Source organism: Miscanthus floridulus, chromosome 5, assembly GCF_019320115.1.
Source record: "Miscanthus floridulus cultivar M001 chromosome 5, ASM1932011v1, whole genome shotgun sequence".
NCBI classification, from domain to species: domain Eukaryota; kingdom Viridiplantae; phylum Streptophyta; class Magnoliopsida; order Poales; family Poaceae; genus Miscanthus; species Miscanthus floridulus.
Window position 1 is genome coordinate 91,493,422 of NC_089584.1, and position 18,893 is coordinate 91,512,314.

Consider the following 18,893-nt stretch of genomic DNA (forward strand, 5'->3'; position numbering starts at 1 on the left):
GTTTCATCAACCCAAATTGGTAGTATTAGCTCCCCCTACATATGTGCTAAGAGTTTGGATTTGAAACCTTGCACATATGCATGGATTAGAAGTTTGGCAGAGTAATAGCTACCAAATGATGCTAAGGTGTAAAGAATGGACCTTTGAAGCATGATACCAATCGGAGTTGCCAATTGTTGATGCTTAATCAGGTCACACACTTGATAAGGAGCTAGATCACTCGATGTAGGGCCTAGCTGATTTTGGGATCAGTCGGCACCTAGGGGATGTCCACACCTGGACCTTGTGCTTCTAGCGATGAGCGCGATACGCAAGATACGTCGCCAGAGGAGCCTCGCTGGGAGCGCGATACGCAAGACACGCCGACGAGGTCTCTTGATACCCAAAACCCCACACACCTGGGAGGGACCCTATTGGGGCGTGCGACGGCTATGGACTGCTCTAGCTGGTTTGGCCATGCTAGAGCTTCACCATCATCGATTCACTATCCATGCAGCGCTGACAAAGAACGAGGAGAAGTAAAGGGGAAGAGAGGGTAAAATAGAGGTAGTAGATTCATTTGTTGTGTTTTTTGTCGATTGGATAGATGGGAACTCAATCGTCTATGTACCCCTTATTTTATAAAGGGTAGGGGTGGTCTTATCCCATAGGAAAACCAACGTGGTACTATTATCATGTCTCTTTATGAAGTTTTCCTTAGATTGGGTCAAAACTGTCATGGGCCTATTTAAATTGGCTTGGGCCCAATTTGAGTGTCAACATATGTCCCCCTATTTTTAGGTGAATGATGCATGAACCTAAAAATACTTGATCTATCAAAATAAAACCAAACAGTGATGATACCCATCTCAACGGCTGTTTAGCGACTAAGGACGATGCATACATCAGCCATTTTTGTTCTAAGGGCAATACATGTATCGGCCATTATTTGGAGAGCACTTAGGTTTCTTGCCAAACACTTGGAAAGTGCTTTTTCAAGCACCTCCCATTGATTGCTCTTGTGAGACGTTCACCTTGCAATGTCTCTAGCATATAAGAATTTCTGAATATGACTTTGATCACTTTGTAAGGACCCTCCCAATTTGGTGACCGCTTAACAAACTGATTGCTCTTCGATTCAATTGGTAGTATAGTTTTCCAAACTAATTCTCCCACTTAGAAGGATTTGCTCTTGACTTTCTTATTGTATGCCTTGGCAACTCGAGCTTTGTCTTTCTCTATTTCCTTGAGAGCTTTTAATCTCAGATTAGTCACCTCATCGATACTGTCCATCATCAAATCATGATACATAACAACAGATAAATCATTTTGTTTAGCAAGTCTATATGCATCCAAATTTACTTTGATAGGCAACACGGCCTCTTGACCTTATACCAACTAAAAAAAGTAACTTTTGTAGCACCGTGCCTTGAAATGTGATGTGCCTATAGAGTTTCAGACAAAACTTCATGCCACCTCCTTGGATTCTCCTCAATCTTCTTCTTGATAAACTTGATCAAAGTCTTATTACTAGACTTAGCCTGGCTATTAGCTTGAGCATAGTATGGAGATGAATTGAGAAACTTAATTTTATATAATTTGGCAAATTCCCTCACTTCGTTAAACACAAAATCTATGGATAATATGCTCGATGATAAACTCAACTCCTTGTGTGTCATATTCTTCAAAGGAACTGCCTCGGTCCACTTTATAAAGTAATCCATAGCAATCAACACAAAACAGTGCCCCTTTGAAGATGGGGATGTATTTGGTCAATGAAGTCTAGCCCCCAACCATGAAAAGACCATGGTTTGATAATAGGATGAAGCATAGCAGCAGGTACAAGCTGAATATTCCCAAACTTTTGACACTCTTCGCAACCTTTGTATTAACAAAAACAATCGGCCATCATAGTAGGCCAATAGAAACCAGCTCTACGCAATAGCCACTTCATTTTTGGGGCTGATTGATGCGTACCACAAATGTCTTCGTGGACTTCTCCCATAACTACTCTTACTTGATCAGATCCTAAGCACTTGAGCAACAAATCTTCGGTAGTTCTCTGATAGAGCTCATCATTATGTAATACATACTTGAAAGTGCTCTACCGAACACCGTTATTAATTTTAGCACTTGGATAACATAAATCTCTCATCAAGGGAGTCCTCCAATCTTCTAAATTGCCCCCAACATTATTAGAAGTTACATTGGGCCGATTTGGGAGCTTCTCGGGCGAAGTGACTGGGCTGGCCACAGGGGAGTCGGCTGAGCCGACTTGGGCAGTTGGCTTAGCTGACTTGGAGGTGTCGACTTGGCCGACTAGGCTTCAGTAGAGAGGGGTCGGCTGAGCCAACTAGGACAGTCGGCTTAGTCGACTGGTCTGCACCTGCACGGGAAAAATTGAAATTTTCATGCATCGGTTGTTCTTGAATATGGAAATTACGCCCACCGACATCATAGCCAGATGCTTGTTGAGCTAACATGTTGGCCTTTTGATTTTCATGCTTTGGTAATATGCCGAATTCAAAATTCAGCAAAAGAAGCAATTATATCAAGGCACATATCAAGATGAGCATCAAGTGATCTTTCTAGGCATTGAAACTCATCAACTACTTATTGTGCCACTGTCAAGGAATCACCAAAGGCTTCAACATGTTATACCCCATGGATTGCAATATGGCCAAGCCGAATAAGAAAACTTCACATTCGGTTCAAATATTGGTGCAAATGTAATTTCAATCGGCTTGATGTCTCAAACGGCACCATTGTGAGAAATAATGATTATGCCAACACCTTGGCCTTATTTGCAAGCCGATTAATCATATTGTCACATCCATGAAGTAAATCAAAATGCATATATCATGCCCCCGGGCCTTAAAGCCATCATAGTAAATTCCATGGGGGCTTTCTAATAGCACGATGGTTGCAAGCATTCATCAGCTATATTTTTACACTAAGGGTGATACCAAAACATCAGCCATATGAATTCATCCATAAAAGTATGCATAACCGAAATAAATATTTCAGCTCTTGATCATCGGTAAGCAAAATAATTTGATAACCCTCCATAACATAAAGATCCATACGAAGGATCAAAATAAGGAGCTGAGGGATAACCATGCATACCTAGGGATGAATTCCACATAGGCATAGGCAGAGAGTATGGATGATGCCATGACCAATGATTTTGATGATTTGGTGCAAACCTCTAACTTGGCAATTGTTTCTTGAATCTCCTTCTCTCCTTTGCCTTTGTTGCACCACTTGCTTGAGTATCATCCTTCTAAGCTTGAATACTTCCTTTAGGAACCCATGCCAAGCCCTTTTCTTTCAGCTTCTTTGCACTAAGCTTCTATAATTTCTTTTCTTGCCACTTTGGTAAACCGATTGAGCATATCAGTTTTATTTATGTTTTGGGTAGCGGCAAATCTTTCTTGATTTTAGGCACTCTCACCTTCTTTTGTTTAGATTTGGCACCTAGAATATCAATAGATAATGTCCCCATGTCTTTGCCATCAATAGCATGATTTTTCAACAATGTAATCGGCTTTCCATAGTTGAATTCAACTCTAAACTTTTCTTCTTTCGGCCATTATTGGTATAAATTAATGCACATAGAATGATCCGCAAGCGCACGGATATTATACTAATGTAGCACATCACCGGGAGTACCCTGTTTTATATCAAACTCAAGGAAGCATGTGTGAGATTAACCAAATCTAACTAATCTTCTCTTGATTGCTAGCTATGATCCTGGTGGACATATGAATTAGGGTTTCTGGCTTCTCAGCTCTCAGGATCAAATGAGGCATACCTTGGAGCGCGGGTGCAGGCAGATATATATGGCCCCATTGAATCATCCTAGACTCTCGGATCAAACCGACTTGATAAACAGTGTACATGCATCCTAGGAGGCGGTGGAGAACCGACGTAGCAATGGGGTTGACAAGTGGGACCCACAGGGGCCGGGTGGCCTGCATGTCGCTTCGGTGGAGAGCCTTCTGGAGTCTTCCTACATCGATTATGCAGCGGAATTCCGTGATTTCCTTTGACGAATAGGTCCTCCTTGGCGGTTTTCTGATTAAATCTTGCTGAAAACACAGATTCATCAAAACTCATGGAATTTGTTAGTTTAAACCCCTAAGTCTATGTTGGTGATCCATTTTAGCTATTTATAAAAGTTATATTGATGGTTTGTGATGAATGTTAACTACCATCAACAAGCTCCCCCACACTTAGGCTTTTACTCATCCTCGATAAAAGGATGGATTACTCAAGACATAACCTTATGACAAGCCATTAACATAAAACCATTCCCAGTCATTCATGCACTGTAGGATTCAAAGTGTCTACCATGAAACTTTGGGCGATTGAAGAATGGAACAGGTTGAAACAGATCACCATCTTCCTTTAGTCAAGTCAATTGGAGAAACCGTTAATTTTTTTTAAAACAAAAACATAGCTTACCTTCTCCTTTTTGTGGTACTCTTGAATCACTCGGTATATGTGGTATTTTTGGATCCTCACCAAGGCATTGATGATTGTGCCTTCTTTTTACCTACTTCTAAAAGCTTATGTGGAGCTCAGGTAGGGATGAATATGAGAACATACTTGCATTGCATATATTGTAAAGTCAAAACGAGGATCCGAGGAGAAAAATGTCATACTCTTAGATCAAGATATGCATGTGTGTGGATATGTATATGGTGGCTAACCTAATTCTACTATGCTCCTTGAAACATGTCTATCTTATTTGAAACTTGAAAACTTTTGCAAGAAAATATGGGTTATCTTATTCATCTCTTTCTCTCTTTTTTAGGCGGGCATCTGAGTACCCATTGTTTTAGATATCTCGAACACTTGTTTATTTTTTTCTAATACTTTCTTTCTTTTTCTTTTCATGAATAACTTTTGCATAGCCCATGCCTCTTTTTCTGCAATTGAAACTTTTCAAGAGAGATATTTACAAGAACTTAGAGCATTTATCCTAGCAAGCATATTTTTTTGTGTCTATTCCCAATATAGGAGTATAACATTTTTGGGAGGATGGAAAACATGTTGCATACTCCTAGTGTAGGAGCAGCAAATATATGTGGAGTGTACGTGATCTTGATCTTGAGAGTATGATAAATTTCTCAACAAGGGTCACCAGGTTTGACGAAACTCAATACAAATACAAGTAGTATAAGTAGAAAGTTTCTCTATCCTATATATGGCTCTGGTGGGATATTACTTACCACAAAGGAGAGGTGTAGCTATTCATTTTACTTTTTGAAATAAAATTCTCCAATAACAAGACATCAAGAATCAAGTTCTCATTATTCTACTATATCTCATTCCACAACAACTTAAGTAACATGGGGTCCCTAATAATAAGTTCCCAACAGTAGCAAGACTTCTAGGAAAAGTATTATGTGAGTCTATCCTTAAGTCATGACTGAATAATCTTTTCTCAGGTTTTAAAGTTGTTTTATCAAAGGATTTTCATTTTGGTTTGAAACAGAAAGCATAATAGGTGAAAATAGAGTGTATGGGCCGCAAACCTGACCGTGGACGAAGCGTGAGGTGAAGCAACGCTGTGGTGGGCCGGGCAGCCCATGTAGGAGGCTAGGTGGCCCACTCTTGGGTCTGTTTTGGTCCAACTTTGGCGAGCGTGGTTTTTGGTCCATTGCTTTATGAATTTCATGATTTTCGCGATCGAATTCCATTTTGTCGCCGTGGTGTGTTTCCCCCCACTTGTTTTCCTATATACCTTTATGCACAACATGTGGAAACAAAACACATATCCAAAAGAAATAGAGAGCAGATAATAATAATAAGACTCCATTAATATCATAAGGCACTTTATTACACAAACCAACCTAAACATAAACTTCAACCACTCTAACAATCTGAGCTAAGCGAGCAACCTAAATATTAAACACTCGACCTAACACTCGTGCCTTATCATCAACTATCTAATTCTCACTTCCTCATCTTAGCAACATAATGATTTAAAGCGTTAAGATCATGTTGTAGGCTCTTGCGATAGACATGTTCTTCATCGATCCTTTGTTCTAAGGTATAGATAACATCGGAGAGGTCTTTAATCTTCTCTAAGAGGGCAATAGTCATCCTTGGATGTTTCTCAACCTTTGGGATAGGTGGTGATGGCGCCTTCCTCTTCTTCTCCTTTGGGGGAACAACCTTGATCTGATCAGGCATAGCCCGAACTCCATCAATGGTGGTACAAGGGGTGATCAATTTGTATTTCGCACATGTGACATCTCCAAATTTATTGGTCTTCACTCCGGTCAGCACCTTATGTCCCTTCAAAAGAAGGAGGTTGATCTCCTTTGTCACCTTGATCAGCTTCTGGACGTCTAGACGAGGCTCTTGTTGGCATGGCTTGTCTTCAAGAAGTGGACATGGTGGCGGTGGAGCGATCACCAGACGATGGATAGCTTGGATGAAGTAGGATTGGCTTGAGTGAATGGGGGTGACCTCTGGAGGAATGATGGTCAGCGCAAGCACATTGGGCTTCTTGCTAAGATCAAAACCATAGGGGACGATCTCTTTGTTTGCCATGGGGACTAGAGAGGAGGAGAGGTTTGCTGCTGTTGGAGAGAGGAGGCTTTGATGGGATGGCTATGGAGGCAGGTAGGGGCTTGCTTATATAGGGGGGAACAACTTGCAATAGGGGTCAAGATCTATCCCTAAGGGTCTTGTAACGAAAGAATATGCGAATGCGGTGAAAAACTATGGGATTCTAACAAGGAAGGATCTAGAAGACATGAGAGAGTTGACTAGGCACGAGAAGGGCTGATAGTGGGCCAGGCAGCCTCTAGGTGGGGCCAGCTAGCCCCACATGTCATCCTCTCATGGTGATTTTTCTTGTGGTGGTTTCTAATCCCTATCTAATCTCAAAAAGTATATTTTCACGTTATGAAACGTAAGAAGGATGGTAGTGGTGTAAATTTTTGGTAAAATAAGGAAATCTACCTCATCCAAATCCTCAGGTGTTTTTTTCAGGTTCCAGAAAGATCTTGAGCGGTGGCCATTTACCTTGAATAATGCACCTTCATCATTTTGAAGTGTTACCGCTCCATGCGATGAAGTGCTTATCACCTTGAATGGTCCTTCCCATTTGCTCCAAAGTTTTTCATGCCCGAATAATTTAACCCTAGAATTAAAAAGTAATATCTTATCTCCGGGGCGAACTCCTTCTTCTTGATCATCTTGTCATGCCATCTCTTCATTCTTTCCTTGTATATCTTGGTGTTATGATATGCTTTTTCACGCCATTCATCAAGTTTAGAGAGTTGCATCTTCCTCTTGGTTCTGGCAGCTTCAAAGTTCATGTTCCATCGCTTGATGGCCTAGTGAGCCTTGAATTCTAGCTCAATAGGTAGATGGCAGGTCTTTCCATAGATAAGATGGTATGGTGACATGCCCAATGGTGTTTTATAGGCCGTTCTATAAGCCCATAGTGCATCAGGTAGTTTATCCTTCCATGCAGTCCCCATCTCGTTGACCATCTTTTGCAAGAATGTTCTTAATTTGTTTGTTTGATGTTTCTGCTTGGCCACTTGTCTAAGGGTGATATGGAGTAGCGACATTGTGATGGATTCCTTGCTTTGACAAGTAATTATGAAAATTCTTGTTAGTGAAGTGAGTGCCTCCATCACTAATCACCATCCTTGGAACTCCAAATCTTAGAAATATTGTTTCTTCAAACATTTTCTTAGAGTTCTTTGCATCAACAGCTTTGCATGGCATGGCTTCAACCCACTTGGAGACATAGTCAACTGCCACCAAGATGTATTCATAGTTCTTTGACTTCAGAAATGGTCCTATGTAATAAATTCCCCAGACATCGAAGAGCTCGATCTGAAGGTTGTTGATGAGTGGCATGGCATCTCTTGAATTGATATTCCCATGCCTTTGACACGCTCCATATCTCTAGATGAAGTCTTTCATATCTTCATACATGGTTGGTCAGAAGAATCCACTTTGCCAGATCTTCGAATGAGTGCAGAATGCACCATAACGTCCTCCATATGGTGATGAGTGGCATCATTCGATGATCTTGATGCCTTCTTCCACCGGTACACATCTTCTAAGCAGGCCGTCAAAGCAGACTCTAAATAGGTATGGTTCATCCCATATGTGGAGATGACTTCCATAGATGAGCTTTCTTTTGTTCTCCCCTAGTAGTGCGTAACCTGCAACCATAAAATTAACAATATTTGCATACCAGGGGTTGGATTTTGTGTCTTTGAAGTGCATGTCATCCTGTAACGAATCATTGATGGGCAGTTCCTATGAATTCTCAAACTGCATTCTAGACAAGTGATCGATAATAGAATTTTCTACTCTCTTTTTATCTTTTATTTTTAAGTCAAATTCTTGGAGTAATAAAATCCATCTTATAAGTCTAGGTTTAGCATCTTTCTTAGTGAGCAGGTACTATAAAACAACATGATCAGTATAAACAATCACCTTAGCTCCTACTAAGTAAGATCTAAACTTATCAATAGCAAAAACAACAGCCATGAGTTCTTTTTCAGTTGTTGCATAATTAAGTTGAGGTCCTGTCAGAGTTTTGCTAGCATAAACAATTGCATGATGCTTCCTATCTCAGGCTTGTCCCAAAATTGCCCCCACAGCATAATCACTAGCATCACACATAATTTCAAAAGGTAATGACCAATCAGGGGGTTGAATGATTGGTGCAGAGATAAGTGCTTTCTTAAAAATGTTAAAAGATTTCAAACATGCATCATCAAATTCAAAGGGAATATTCTTAGCCAAAAGATTTATTAGCAGTCTAGCAATATGTGAAAAATCTTTTATAAAGCGGCGGTAAAAACCAGCATGACCAAGAAAACTCTAGACCCCTCTGATATTTATGGGAGGAGGTAACTATTCAATTACTTCAATTTTAACTCTGTCTACCTCAATCCCTCTTTCGGACACCAAATGTCCAAGCACTATGCCTTCTCTAACCATGAAATGACAATTTTCCCAATTAAGGACTAAGTGTTTTTCTTCACATCTTTACAAAACCTTGTCTAAATTTTGAAGACAACCATCAAAAGTTTTTCCATAAACAGAAAAATCATCCATGAAAACTTCCATGATTTCTTCAATCATATCAGAAAATATAGACATCATACATCTTTGGAAAGAAGCTAGAGCATTACATAGTTCAAAAGGCATTCTACGATAAGAATAAGTTCCATATGGACTAGTAAAGGTGGTTTTGCTTTGGTCATCTGGATGGATCAATATATGGTGATAACCTGAATACTTATTAAGGAAACAGAAGAAAGAGTGATTCGCCAGTCGCTCCAACATTTCATCAATGAGGGCAATGGAAAGTGGTCTTTCTTTGTTGCCTTGTTAAGTTTTCGGTAGTCAATGCACATCCACCATCCAGTGATGGTTCTTTGGGGATTAATTCATTCTTTTCATTTTTAACAATAGTCATGCCTCTCTTTTTAGGTACAACTTGAACAGGGCTAGCCCACTCACTATGTGGCACGGGGTAAATGATCCTGGTGTGTAGGGGTTTCAAAACCTCTTTCTTAATAACCTCTCTCATCATATTATTAAGCCTACACTGTGGCTCCATAGAAGGTATAGAGTCAGGATCTATAGGGATGCGATGGGTGCAAACAGCAGGGCTGATTCCCTTAAGGTCTTGGAGCGAGTAGCCAAAAGCAGAACGATGCTTTTCTAAAATAGTTAGCAAGCATAGGGATTCTTCCTGAGAGAGTTTATCACTTATGATCATAGGAGAACCCTGATCATTATTGAGAAAAACATATCTAAGACCAGGAGGCAAGGGTTTAAGCTCAATGGTGGGCTTAGGTGGTTCTAGCAATTCATCTAAAGGTTCAGGGTCTATGAGATTCTCATCTTCCTCCTCGATGAAGAACTGGCATCATCTTCAAGGTTGGGTTCAATCAAGTTATCAAGAGATGCAACCTTAACCTCTTCCATTGGGTCTTCCTCAGGAATTGGCTCAGTCTTAGCATTTAGAGAATGAGTAATGGGTATAGAAAGCTTAAAGTTTTTCTGAGTCTTATATTCAACTTCCCCGTTTGTCCTTCTTAGATAAGTCTTTCAATTGGTTGTTCTATCAATAGGTAGAACTCCATAATATCAAAGATATAGAAGCTTAGATGAACCTAAGTTCCTTTTACCTAGATAGGGAGGACATACAAAAATCCTAAACTTGAGAGAATGTGTTCTGAAAGACTTTTCAATAACTTTGTTGTTGGGGGTTAATGGCATGTGTGTCAATAAATCATGAGCAAAAGATGCAGACATGATATTAACACCCACAACTAGATTGTAAAGAGCATTGAAATGAGCTTTATTAATTTGGCAATGAATGGATATAGAAGGTGAATCTAGGTGAATCACATCAGAGGAAAGCTCTGATTCTTCTAACCTTTCATTGCTTATAATAAACGCTAGCTCTTTCATAGTCTTTTTAAGGAAAGCTTCCTCGGAAGGGTCTAAAGGTTCTTCATGAAATGATGATTTTCTAGACTTCTAGGGTCTCCACATGGTATGGTAATTTGAGGTATTTCCATATTCATCAAAAAGTTCATCCTCGAATTCAAGCATAAAATCCAAAATTGGAGTTTCCTCCTTTTTCGGTGGTTTGGGATCTGGGACAGTTGAAGTTGGTAATGGGTCTAGTAAGAATTCTAGTTCAGCTATCTAGGATTCTTCCTCTAATGGCTTCTCTTCTACTTCTTTAGGGATGTTCTCTAAGATTTTCATAAGAATACTTCTCCCTAAATTGGCGGAGACATGCAAGAACGAGCCTCCTAAGGCCGTATTAAGAAGCTTTGAGGTATTCCTATCAAGACCCATATAGAAGTGTTAAAGAAGAATAGGGTCTTGAATGGTAAGGTCATGGCTAGTATTAATGAGAGTTTTAAAGCGTTCCCATGCCGTGCCTAGAGATTCTTTTTTCTTTTGTTTAAAAGATAGAACCTCAGGACGAAGATTGACTACTCTAGAGACGGGAAAGAATTGTAAACAAAAACAAGAAAACAAGGCTTCCCAATCTCCTTGTCTACTCCATATGGTGAGATTATACCAATGTTTAGCTTTTCTCATCAAAGAGAAGGGAAAAAGCTTCCATCGTAAGGTTCCGTATGACATGCCTGCTATGCTTAGGCATTCTCAAACTCATTTAGGTGGGAATAATCATCTTTGCCCAAAAAGGGTTGATCCTGAACCATGTTAATTAAATGCGGGCACATCTCATAGCCAAGTGTTAGGATAGGCTTTGAAGATCTCGTGGTTGTAGGTGTGTGCTCGTGGGTGCACCATATTGGTAGATAGGGGTGGATTCCAGATCCATGGTAAAAAGGAAAAGATAAAAGATAAAAGAATAAAAGAATAATGATCCAAGGATAAGCTAGGTTCAATGTTAACTCAGCAACCGTTTCCCCGATAATGGCGCCAGAAATGCTTGTTGGTTAAATTAATGCACACAGAATGATTCGCAAGTGCACGTATATTATACCGATGTAGCACTTTACCGGGAGTACCCAGTTTTATATCGAACTCAAGGAAATGTGTGTGAGATTAACCAAATCTAACTTATCCCAATTCACAATCAAGGCTAGATAATAGGAGCGTAAAGGAGACTACTAAGGTCTTCTAGTTCTAACTTTGGTAAGCTTTGTTTTCTATTGTTCAATTCTGGGGATATTACTAGAGAAAACACAGGCAGAGTATGTTTTCTATAGCAACAATGTCTTGCTAGGCCTACTAACGAGAGGTGTACTACAAAGGATTTAATGAGGCTATAAAAGTCACCCTCGCGAGCTAGCACCGATATAGAAAGTAGGGTACATCCACGAGTAACCGAGTCTAAGCACCACGCTTACACTATGAATACTACTTTAACCCAGGAGCTACAAGGATTAAAGTACTCAAAAGGGAGTCACAAACCTAAAGAACAATATGAACAAGATGCTTACTTGAATTAGAAGTCGACTACCAGAGAAATCTCAGAAGCAAGCTCAAGAAGAACTTGATTCCACCAGAGTACAAGCCATAGAGAGAGCGCCGACAAGCCAGGACTCCTCCGGAACTCTTCCCTTTCACTCTATCTCACTATCTCTAATACAAGACTAGATCCTATCGAGGACTAATCTTCTCTTGATTGCTAGCTATGATCCTGGTGGACATATGAATTAGGGTTGCTGGCTTCTCTGCTCTCAGGATCAAATGAGGCATACCCTGGAGGGAGGGGTGCAGGCAGATATATATAGCCCCATTGAATCATCCTAGACCCTCAGATCAAACTAACTTGAATAAATGGTGTAGATGCATCCTAGGAGGCGGTGGAGAACCGACGTAGCAACGGGGCTGATAGGTGGGACCGACAAGGGCCGGGTAGCCTGGCGGCCCCACATGTCAGTGTCATGTGTCTCGCTTTGGTGGAGAGCCTTTTGGAGTCTTCCTACGTCGATTACACGATGGAATTCCATGATTTCCTTTCACAAATATGTCCTCCTTGGCAGTTTTCTGATTAAATCCTGCTGAAAACACAAATTCACCAAAACTCATGGAATTTGTTAGTTTAAACCCCTAAGTCTATGTTGGTGATCCATTTTAGCCATTTTTACAAGTTATATTGACGGTTTGTGGTGAATGTTAACTACTGTCAACAGCCATCATACTTCACACGGTAAACTTGCGTTACCACTTTCTTCTTTGGTTGAGCTCTAGACCGATATTGATCAAAATGATCTTTACAAGATGGTGATCTCTCTAAGTGTCTAGGAGCTGCATACTCTACATATTATGGCCTAAAATATGGTGGAACATGTGCCACTTCATCAAACCAGCCTCAACCTAAATAAGGATGAAAATATGTGGGTTGTGGTCCATATGACATGGGAATTGGCTGCTCAAAAGAAGAACATGTTGCTGCTGTGTGAGATATATCTCCTTGCCAATTCCGCTCTTGAGACTTGCGCTTTGGAGGCAGTTTTGATGATTGGACTTTCTTTGGCCGATTAGCGACATTTGCTTCTGCTATCTTCTCATATTTAACTAGAAGTTCCTCAAAGCTAAGCTTCGGCCTTCTACCCTTCTTCTTGTCATGACCTTTACCTCCAATAGCTATGTAAGCATCCTCCCTTTTCCCATCTTGATCGACATGCTCCAAAGGAGAATCTTTAGCTAATTTCCCTTACTCAACGAGATCAATCGGCTATTGCTTTAGCTCAAGAGATTTCACCTGCCCCCCAGTGTCTTCTGGAACTGTGATAACTTTGTTGTTCTCTAAAATATCTTCTATTTGCAGTTCATGAGCAACACCTTGTACCCAATTGAGGGCTCCACATCTCTCTCTTGGGCATTTGAGCCTTGAGCTTTGAGTAAATCAATTAATGCAAGCTGATTTGAAACCTGTTTGCCATCAAGACCAATTGGATCCAATTGGTCCATTTGTTGAGCTTCAGAAAATCTCAATCGTCTTTTATCAATGGCCGATTAGATCACTCAACGAAACATATTGCAATTAGAAGTATTATGATTAGATGAGTTATGCCATTTGCAATACGTAAGCTCTTCTAAGTTTCAAATAGATGGCAAAGCATTGTGATCAATGATTCTAATAAAATTATTCTTGAGCAAGATATCAAAGACATGATCACAAAAAGTAAAGTCAAAGGTGTACTTTGATTTGTTTAGCCGATTCTTTGTGGAGACAGCTTTAAAGCTAGGCAAATGAATGGATCAGTTTTATTATCAATCCATTCGACCACACCTTTGCAGCTGCTTTTGAAAAACTTTAGCTTTGATGAACTACCACTATTGGCCTTGGCATATGGAACATTGTGTTGGCCAATAGAATTTGAATTTATTTTATCATCAACAAGTAAAGTACCTTCCACAATCGGCCTTTTAAAATTAGTAGCAAGAATATCGCTAATAGATGTAGCAATTGAAATAATATGGCCAGATTAGGAATTTGGTAAAGTACTTGTACCTTGTGCATTGATGTTCTTCATCTCCAGAAACTAATCAACAAGAGGGGTCAAATCACCCGGAAGCACCTAAACAACTGCTGTGCTAGAGCAGAGGAAGTTGGCTTAACCGACTTGGGCACTAGCAGGCAAACCCACAGGGGTAGTTGGCTTGGCCGACTTGGAAGTCGGTCTAGCCGACTCAGGGTAGGCAGTAATCAGCTTAGCCGACTTCAAAGTCGGCTCAGCCAATTTTGAGCAAGTAGGCAACCCTTCTTTGTTGCTTGTATGGGCTTGATCTCTATCAATGATGTAGTTATCTCTAGATAAATGGACAACCCCTTTAGCTCCCAAAAAATCAAATCTAGCTATTTTCTTGTGCTTCTCATGCTTTTCTTTAGCAAGACTTATTTCTTGAGATGTGACTATTTAGGAAAGGATATTGTGTTGTTTGGCTTTTGTAGCCGAACCCTTACTTACATCCGAATCAATTCTCACTTTACTCACTGTACTAATGGACAAAGCTTCTTTTTTCATACTCATGGCCGATGACTTAGGTGTGATCGGCCCGTTGCTAGTACTCCCAAAATATTTATTTTTAAAATCTTATGTAACACCCTAAAATTTGCATCAATTTAAAATACGTGAAAATGAGTTATTTATACATTTTGTGAGCATTTAAATTTAGAAAAATAAAAACTTTGTTAAAATTAAAGTCTAGCTACATGTTTGTGCATACATGCTGCTACATAACTTTTTCGTGATGCTTGGTTTGATCAAAATTGCAATGGAATTTTAATTTGAATTGAATTGGATGTGAAAATGTGTTTAAGAAAATAAAAAGGAAATTCTTTCTATTTTTCTCCCTCTCCCTGGCATCTGGCCTAGCATGGCCTTTTCTTCTCCTCATAGGCCCAGCTTTGCTTTCCTCTCCCATAGGCCAGCCGGCACGCTCCCGCTTTCCCCGCTTCCCCGCAGCGGGCCAGCTCCTTCCTCGTGCTTCCGCCTTAGGCCAGCCCAGCTAGCAGCCGTGTCGCCCACGCTGCTCCTTTCTCCCATGCATCTCACTGATGGGTGGGCCCGCTCTATCAGATGAGTCGTCTTACTCACGTGTCTATGCCAGACTCTGCTGAGACCCCACGCCACCCCCGACTCCGCCCATGTGCGTGCGCCCCATGTCTCCCGCCCTTAAATACTGACTCCCCGCACCATGCCACTTCTCGATCAAGTCTCGCCAAAGCTGATACCTCACTGAGCCGCTATGCCACCGTGAAGCCCTAGCGCCGTCGTCCGCCGTCCACCATCTCGAGCCGCGCGTCGCCTTCGTCCACTCCATGCTATAGTTTTCACCATGGCGAGTTCGCCATCGCTTTCTCTGTCTTCCGGTGCCCTCACTTCGTGCTATCGTGACTTGTACGCCAGTATCTAGTTACGTCGGTGAGCTTCCCATCTCTGGCCATGGTGCCGCCACCAGCTCACCATCGGTCCGCTCTCTCTCTCTGATCTATTCTCAGGTGTCCATCATCGATCCAACGGTCGATATTCACTGATACCATTTTGGCCGGTAGTTTTGCAGAAGAACCCCCGCACATTTGTAGATTCAAACCCATGGTCCAAAGCGTATTCCTAGAATACATTTTCTCTTCTAGGAAATGTAGTTTCTTCAGTTAGATCCAAAATACGCTTTCATCTATTTATAGTTTTGTCACTAGTTTTATTTAGGCCATAAAATCTTTGTTTTAAATCCGATTTGATCCGTTCAAGTTAAGTTAGATTCGTAATTGCATAATCTACATGTTTATACTACTATTAAGTATGCTTTGAACTTTTGAAATTCGAGGTTAGATTTAATTTATTATTTTGTTAAAGGAAATCTTGTTTAATTCATAAATTCTTTGTTTTAGCTTTGGTTTTCGTGATCTTCGCGTCTGTGTGTTTGTAGCGAGACGTAGATTCGTTTTACAAACTTTTCATCTTGATTTTATGTTGTTGGTGTACTGTTCTAATGTATAGTCTTTGTTTGCTATGCATGATTGCTCTGGATGCTTGTATGTTGCTGTGATTATCGAGTATAGACGGTGAGCAATTCATGGGTGATCAAGAGTACTACTTTGATGAGCAGAATCAACAAGAACATGTTGATCAAGGCAAGTATAGTATGGGATCATCCTTGTTTACCTATTTGCTTTAATAATCAATCCATATTTGCATGTGTCACCTTGATAAGGATTTCCTAGAATTGTACTTATGCCTTGACTCCTATGGGATATGCATTGGGTAGCTTTGCTAGTGCTCAACTAAACCATGATCTTATAACTTGACTAATGGTATATGCAATAAACATTAAAACATGACTTTTTAGCAACTTGGAAAAAGGGGGGTTGAAGTGTTTAGCTACTTTCTAAATGCTTCAGATTTCTCTACCTAAGGACTTATCTGTAAGTGATCATCCGGGACTTACAGTATAGCTGTGAGGGCCACATGGCTATGGCTTTAGTCAAGTATGACGACCTTTTCTAGCTTGTTAGTAGTTACCTTTATGGTGCAAGAGGGGCTTGTTGAGATGGGTATAGGACAACCTCTACTCTTATGTGTATAGCCATGAAGGAATTATGCCATTTGATAGGGGGTTCCTATATCTACTTGCCAATTGGAAACCTAGCGGCCCTAACTTGTTAGATGAACCTTTGAAAGGCTTCATACTGTACCCTACCTGCTCACCTTGGAAGTGTTTTGGGAGTTATAAACCTAGGCATATGGGTATTATGACTCACAGTGAAAGTGTACAACCTCTGTAGAGTGTAAAACTGTTATAACAGCTGTGCTCACGGTCACGAGCGGCCTTGGAACCCTTATGGAATAGATGATCACTATTAAGTAATTGATTTTGCTATATATTACTCATGTTTACATTGATCATGTGTTTTACTTTGGGATTAAAACAACTTGTTGCTACTCTTATGCTAAAACTATGACAACTAAAAGCTAAATGTTGTTAAACCTGTGTCAAGCCTTTTGAGCCTCATGAACCCCATGTTACACTTGTTGAGTACGGCATGTACTTACGCTTGTTTATTTTTATTATTTGGATAAAAATCTCAGATGGGTGACATATCGCAATGGTAATGACAACTTTCCTAAGGATTACTAGACTTGTGGTCAACCAATTGACGTCCCTGTGCTATGGAGCTTTCACGAGAGAGTTATCTTTATACTTTCGCGATATTTATGTGAAGACTATGTCATATTATTCGTGATGTAATAAACACTTGTGATGATACTATCTATAATTTGTCGGCTTATGTGTGTGACTAATCTCTGGGCGCACATAAGATTATGCATCCCATTTTATCCTTAAAATCGGGTGTGACATCTTCGTTTTGCTTCTCAAGACTTATTTCAAACTCTAACATTGCCCTTTTGAAATCAATGTCTGATTGAGAATATCTTGCTGAATTCTTATTGATTTGACTTGAATTACTAGCAACATATGGAGCTGAATCATGAGTATGAATATTTACCCACCTTTCATTGATTCAGCTCGAGTTAGGAGCAACATATGAAGCTGAATCGTGAGTATTACCATTTGCATACCTTGCTGAATTTTCATTAATTTGGCTCGAGTTGGGAGTAACATATGAAGCCGAAATATGAATAGGAGCACTAGCGTATGGTGCTGAATTTTGAGAGTAATTGACTAAATAATTAGCGTTGTTATAGCCAATTCTCTCATTCATCAGCATGTCTTGTGATGGAACCACATGTTGTGAACTTATAGCCGATGAATAAAGATTTACATGTTGTATGTCGCTAGTAGCATTAAAACTCAAAGAATTCACAGTTGACATTGGCTCTTGACCATAATATTTATAATTATGATGTGTATAATGAGGAGCATTATCAAAACTATTAGCCGATGTAACATATCTAATACCATTATAACTAGCAACACCAACATGAGAGTTCATAGAACTTGCAAAATAATTATTAGAATCATAAGATGCATTTGCAAGCTATACCTCGTGGTAATTGTAGTAACTTTGTGGTGTCACACCTTGGTACTCCATGACTTAGAACTTGACCGCCTTGTTGAATTTTCCAAAAGCAAGCGCATCATGTTGCAAAGTTACAAACAAGATCACAAGGGGTCAAAACCAGATGCGATCGGCCTTTTGGGCCAGATGCAATGGTAATGGTGAGCTCAAGAAGATAGATCTATGAGGAGTAAGGCTAGGTCAGAGAGATTGTCTATAAGAGATAGCCAAACCAATCGTCCCCAGTGGAGTCGCCAAAAAGTGTGTTGACGCTTAATCAGGTCACACACTTGATAAGGGGCTAGATCGCTCGATGTAGGTCCTATCTGATTTTGGGATCGACCGGCGCCTAGGGGATGTCCACACCTAGACCTGTGCCTCTAGCGATGAGCGTGATATGCAAGACACATCGCCGAAGGAGCCTTGCCGGGAGCGCGATACGCAAGACACGCTGGCGAGGTCTCTTGAGACCCCAAACCCCACACGCTCAAGAGGGACCTCGTTGGGGCGTGCTGTGGCTATGGGATGTTCTAGCCAGCCTAGCCATTCTAGAGCTTTGCCGTCATCGATCCACCGTCCATGCAGCATTGACGAAGAACAGGGAGAAGTTGAGGGGAAGAGAGGGGAAAAAAGAGGTAGTAGATTGATTTGTTGTGTTTTTGTGTCGATTGGATAGATGGGAACTCAATTGACCATGTACCCCTTATTTTATAAAGGGTAGGGGTGGTCTTATCCCATAGGAAAACCAATGTGGTACTATTATGATGTCGCTTTATGAAGTTTTCCTTAGATTAGGCCCAAACTGTCATGGGCCTATTTAAATTGGCTTGGGTCCAATTTGAGTGTCAACACCAATATACACCATCCTTAGCACCATTAGTAACTAGAC